Here is a 6,580-nt window from a genome sequence, read left to right as displayed (position 1 = left end):
CGACGGGAATTACGAAAACATCAGATGGCCGCTCTGATGTTGCATGTCACATGTCTTGCACCAATTGTATGCTCTTCAAACCTTGTGCTAGTACACACAAGATGGCCACCCATATGTCAGGCATGGTGACGACTCTGTGTTTACTGCATCCTGGACTACCTCCAAGATCACGTACAGCGTGCAGACCTCGCTCCTGATTGGATTTCCAAAGGTCGTTGCATTTGAACTGGACTGCTCACTCAGCATACACAAGGGTTCCAATTCTATGTCAGGACAGGAGGCTCCAATTCAATCAATCAATCAATCAATTATGCTTTCTCATTTCTTTATTAGAAATGCTCAGTAGCCAATAGAAAAACAGTATATAAAAAAATAAAATATATAATACCCATGAACCTCTGGGTATCACATGACATATCATGGAGTCACTGGTATAAAAGGTGCCATAGAAAATACCAAATGCTCTTTCTTTGCTGCTCCGCAGCCAGTTAAGTGCACTTTTACTTACTTTTCAACTTACTTGTGGTTTTCATGCCTTATTGTTTTTGGAAAACAAAAGGGACCCCTACTAAACAAATGTGTTTGCTATATGTATGGAAATAGCACAAGTTAGGAAAATTAACACTAGCAAACATCCATTAAACAGCTTAACTTAGGGGGTGCAAGAAGTGTAAGTCCACAATTAGATATTTTTAATAAAATATATCTTTATTTTATTCTTTTGATAGCTTTTGAATTCATTATTATTTATTAGAAAGATTTACACCTTTTTTCAGAATGTCTTTCTAAAAAATAATAATGAATTCAAAAGATATCAAAAGAATAAAATAAAGATGTATGTTTGCTAGTGTTAATTTTCCTAACTTGTTTCATGTCTTATTGTGCCTTTTGCGCTTGTGCCTGCTAGCGCTTCTGTTCGCGTATTGTGTACGCGCGTTGCCGGTGTGTATTGTCCGATTTGTTTCTATTATTGCCGCTTTTCTGTTCTCAGTTCCGCTCGTCGCTTTCATCTGTTCGGCATTGCAGGGAGCATGTGGACACCTCCCCGGGTCCGGGCGCTTTGCGCCCGCGCCTTTTCTGGATTGTGGAGCGGGAGATTGGGGCTTCAGGGCTTGTGCGCGGTGCGCAAGAGCTCATCTCTAAGTTTACCGGGCGGCCGTTACTGCGCATGCGCGGCGGCCATTTTGTTTGATTTTCTCCGTGGATACACGAAGATTTGACAGGAGGAAGACGTTTTTAAGCGTCCATTGCCCACTGCCTTGGTATTTCAGCCCCATTTACGCCCATTTGCCAAAACTGAAGCATTGGGCAGTTAAACCTTCATAGGCTTTGCCTAGAGTGACTGTTTTTGCAGCAAGCCTTCCCTGCACATTTTAACTGTTTGCAGTGTGTTCAGGTTCTGCCTGTGCTGCTGGCTTGCTGTGGGGTTTGTTCACTCCCCCTGAATTGTGCCTTTGGCCACCTTTGATTCTTGTCATCTCTGTGGGCATTATTGTTACACTTTGTGTCACTATGGCTGAATATTATGAAGAAGATGACTATTACTATGAGGATGACGCCTCTGGCTCTATGGAGCATGATTTGGTTGAGGCTTTGGATCAGGGAGTGCAACATTCAGTTAATAAGACGCTTGTCCGTGCCATTACTCCCTTGAAACGTCACTTGTCTCAATATGCGCAACAACAAGGCTGGTTGCCGTCTTCTCATGCTTCCTCTAAGTCTCCTGTTAACCCTCATAAGTCAGATTTTCAGGAATTAGCCAAAAGTTTGTCCTCTGAAAAGTCTTCCTCAAAGCTGGCACTTCAGCATCCACCATTCCACATACGGATACTGATGACACTCATTCCTCTACTTCATCTGATCAGGATGACCCTCCACCACGGAAGAAGGCTCGTAAGGAGCATGATGTTGATGCTCCCTCGCATCCTCCTCTACTCACTTTTGAACCATCAGAAATTATTCACCCGAACTCGACTTCCTGGCTTCAATCCCCTGCTGTGGCGGAATATGTACAGGCACATATTTGCCAGCCCTTTGAGAAGAATGCCGGGGCCCGCCTTAGGTCAGAGTGTCCGCGTCCAGATTTGGCCGACCATTTGGCTGACACTCCGGAGGTGGATCCTACGATGGTCACATATCTTAAGAAATATGCCAAAAACTCGAAGAAGGGTATTGACAGAGCTTGGTGTTGCTGCCAGGATAACATGCTGGACTTACTGGGCCCTCTTACTAAGATCTTGGACCTAGGTTTTCAGGCCAAGGAGTCTTCGGCCCTTGTTGATCCTGATGAGTTAATTGAGTGGTCCCAGCGGGCTATTTGCCAGTTGGGTAATGCCAATTGTGTGATTTCTTGTGAGCGGCGCCGCTCCATTCTTCTCAAGCTGGATCCTAAATTGGCAGAGCTGTCCTCCTCCGAGTCCAGCCCGTTGACTCAGGGCCTGCTCTTTGGCCAGCCTTTCTTGAAAGAACTGACAAAATTCGTAGCTACTTTAAGTGGTCTGGACAAGGAAGGGCTTTTCGTCGGGTTTTTGCCAGGGCCGGACGGCACAGGGGACGATCGTTCGGCCGCGGCACTAACCAGAATTCCCAGCGGGGATTCCAGTCCCAAAGAGGTGGAGGACAGGATTCCGGTTACAATACCCGCTCCAATTTCTATCCTTCTTGCAAAGGAAGAGGTCAGTATAAGAAGGGAAGATTCGGCAGAAATCAAAGAGGACATCCGGATTCCACCACTTCAGGTGAAGTTGATTCCAGCTTCGGAAGTGGTTTTGGGGGGAAAGATTCAGTATTTTCTACAAAATTGGCATCTGATCTCCAACGATGCATGGGTGTTGGAGACTGTTCAGGGTTACAAGATAGAATTCAACCAACCTCAGTCTCAGTCCCTCCCTCCTTCACCCCTAGTTTTCTCCCTTCAAGATCAAGAGTTCGTTTCAGCAGAGATCGCTTCCCTTCTGGTCCAGAAAAAAGGGGGCGGGTCCCGGTTGTTCCTGACTCTCAAAGACTTCAACGGAGGGGTGGTTTATCGCCACTTTAAAATGGAGGGCATTCATCTTTTGCGGGATCTCCTTCGGGAAGGAGATTGAAAGGTCCGTCTCGATCTGTAAGACGCGTATCTGTCCATCCCGGTTTACGGTCCACACCATCGGTTCCTGCAATTCCAATGACAGGGGACTTGGTTTGAAAACAAAGTTCTCCCGTTTGGCCTCTCGCCGGCACCTTGGTGCTTCATGAAGCTTCTGAGGCCAGTCGTGGAATCCTTGCGTGCTCGGGGAGTTCGTCTAATTATATATCTGGACGACATTCTGATCATGGCGGATTGTCCTCGCACACTCATGATGCATCTAGAGTGGTCTGCCACTCTCTTACAGTCTCTGGGATTTCTGGTAAATCCTCAGAATTCTGTATTCCTTCCTTCTCAGGTGATGACATTTCTGGGCTTCCAAGTCAATTCCCTTTCTTGTCAACTCCTCTTGCCCATCAAAAGATTTGCTACATCAAGAGAGAGTTGAGTTCTGTTCTCTCCAAACAGCTTGTATCGTTGAGATCTATAGCTCGAGTGGTCGGTCTGTTGGCAACCTCGATTCAGGCAACTTTCCTGGGCCCTCTACACTACCGGGCACTGAAACTCAACGTTTGAAGATCCTTCATCTCCAGAAAGGCCTACGCTTTCAGATCTGGTCCCTCTTTCAGAGGAGGCGAGGTGGGAGATGCAGTGGTGGTTGGACCACATGGATGCCTGGAATGGGTGAGCCCTGTTTGGTACGTCTCCGGAGGTGATGATAGAGCCCGATGCCAGCCTGTGGGGCTGGGGAGCCCGGTGCGGACCGGTGTCAATGGGGGGGGTCAATGGTCTCAACAGGAGTTGTCTCTCCATATGAATTGGCTGGAACTCCTTGCGGGGACCTTTGCGATCCGTTGCCTTTCTCCTCGGTAATGTTGCATTCTACTCTGCATAGACAATGTTTCGGTGGTTCGCTATGTCAACAAACTGGGAGGAACGAAGTCCAGGATTTCGGCGGAGGTAGCCAAGGATTTCTGGCATTTTTGTCTCCAGAGGAAGATCTCTGTTATTGGGGAGTGCCTTCCCGGTCGCAACAGTCTGATTGCGGACTGGAATTTGCGCCACCTTCGAGACTTCAGCGATTGGAGGCTTCATCCTCGTATATTCCGTTCTTTTCTCCGGGTTTGGAGCCAGTGTCAGATCGACCTGTATGCCTCTCGTCTCAACACTCAGCTTCCCCTGTTTTACAGCTGGCGACCGGACCCGAAAGCCTTGGCCACGTATGCATTTCTGCAGACCTGGCCACCGCTCCTGTGTTACGCTTTTTCCCCGTTTATGATGATTCCCAGGGTCTTGGATTGCACACAACGTTATCAATCAGAACTGATTCTGATCACTCCTCTGTCGAGGGCTCAGGCTTGGTTCCCAGTACTCCTGGAAATGTGTTGTGCAGTTCCGCTCCTTCTTCCCCAGAGGTGTAATCTCTTGTTGGATCCTCTAGGCAATCCGCATCCCCTGATCCAATCAGGCAATCTCCTCCTTCTGGATAGCGAATTTCGGGGATCGCTGGCAAATCCCAGGCCTTTCGCGAGACGCTACCAGATTCAGCAGCGAGGCTTGGCCCTCCAACACTCACAAATGTTATACAGAGTCTTGAAAACTATTGTGAGCTTGGTGTGTTCAACAGGAGGTGGATCCCGCTTCAGCGGATATCTCTTTGATCATTAATATCCTGGCTTCCATTGCCTCTTCTGGTCTGGCTTATCAGACGGTTAATGATTTCCCTTCAGCCATTTCGGCTGGTCATATCCACATTGATGGTAAACCTGCAGGCAAACATCCGTTGATTTCTAAATTACTTAAGGGCATTCGCCTGGCGAAGCCTCCTGGTCCCAAATACGTTTCCCTGTGGGATGTTTCCATTGTGTTGCGTTTTTTGGAAGCCTGGCCTTCAAATTCCTTGTTATCTCGCAAACAACTATCAGCAAAACTAACCATGTTATTATTCCTCGTGTCATGCAAACGTGTGTCTGATGTGCGAGCACTGGACCTAGCTGGTCGCAGTTTTACGCCTGAGGGTGTTATTTTTGTTATTTCCAGACGTACAAAAACTAATACATCTTCAATTACCTATCCTTCTTTTCCCAATAATCCTAAACTTTGTGTGGTTCAATGTGTTAAGGATTACGAGGTGAGTACTGCTCCTTTTCGTCATGATATGCATGGTTAGTTGTTAATTGCTTTGCAAAAGCCTTTTAGCCCTGTCGCCCCAGCTACATTGGCCCGCTGGGTCAGATGGCTCATGTCGGAGGCTGGCATAGATGTCTCGACTTTTGGTGCACATTCAGCACGTGGGGCTATGGCTACTAAAGCATTCTCCATGGGAGTGACTTTGTTTGACATTATGAAGGCCGCTGATTCTGTGTTTAAAACTTTGTATTACAAACCTAATGATCATATTGCTTCTGTTGTGGTGGATCAGCTTTGAACAAGCATAATCTGAGCCTCCTGTCCTGACATAGAATTAAAAATTTGCGAACATACGTGACAAGAATTTTCAATTCATTTAAGGACAAGGAGGCGAGGATTATCCCACCCATTTTCTGCATTTACATTTTATCTTGCTGTTGATCATTGCTGATTGCATATTGTTTTTTGAACTGTTTTAGTCGCCAAAGAAAGAGGATTTGATATTCTCTATGGCACCTTTTATACCAGTGACTCTATGTTATGTCATGTGATACCCAGAGGTTCATGGGTATTGTAGTTTTATTTTTTATATACTGTTTTTCTATTGGCTGCTGAGCATTTCTAATAAAGAAATGAGAAAGCATAATCCTCGCCTCCTTGTCCTTAATAGAATTGAAAATTCTTGTCCCGTATATTCGCAAATTTTGAATCTGTTGCGATAGACATTTACCACCAAGGTGTCAATCATAAAACTGCATGCATGATATTGGCCAAGGCAGCAACTCTGTAGACAAGTGATTTCGCCTTCTGAAGATCCGCTCAGTACGTCTTCCGAACTTCACTGTGCCACCTTACCAGACACCTGCACTCTTCGTGAACTCCTTTCTGAAAATGTGTATGTTAATTCTTTAAAATTCAATGGTTTTCTTTGTCTGCAGTTTGTCCCAGTGTAAAGAACATTCACAGCAAGTATCGAAGTGGAGGCCACCAACATACGTCCACCAGTGCTGAGATCCGATCTCCAACCGTCATTCTGGAGATCGGATTCCAGTTCTGGAATCCCCACACATAACTTCTTTCGGCCACCAGCTACACGCTACACATCAGCTCCATGTGACTTTGAGCCATGCACAACAATAGTTGCCAGTGCTCCTACCCCTTCTAGAGGCACCATCAGCAAAAAAAACATTATTTTAAAAAGCCCTAGGGCATTATGGGATACTTCTAAGCTGGAGCAGCGAAAGTGGAATGAGCATTTGTTTTGTTCTCTTGTTTTTTTTATATCTGAAGGGGCGTGAGCCCTTCCCGAGCCTCCCAAGTGCCCCATGACCCCATCCCCGGGGCTGATTTCCCTTTAAAAAAAAATAAGAATGGGCATAAAGCCCT

At 46.2% G+C, this 6,580-nt stretch overlaps 1 pseudogene; it reads left to right on the top strand.

The window, feature by feature from the left end:
• The first annotated feature begins 1,512 nt into the window (after window positions 1-1,512).
• Window positions 1,513-6,266, top strand: LOC147718494 (uncharacterized; annotated as a pseudogene).
• The last annotated feature ends 314 nt before the right edge of the window (window positions 6,267-6,580 follow it).

The sequence above is a fragment of the Lissotriton vulgaris genome, chromosome 4_1, assembly GCF_964263255.1.
Source record: "Lissotriton vulgaris chromosome 4_1, aLisVul1.2, whole genome shotgun sequence".
NCBI lineage: Eukaryota > Metazoa > Chordata > Amphibia > Caudata > Salamandridae > Lissotriton > Lissotriton vulgaris.
This window is presented reverse-complemented; position numbering and strand designations above follow the sequence as displayed.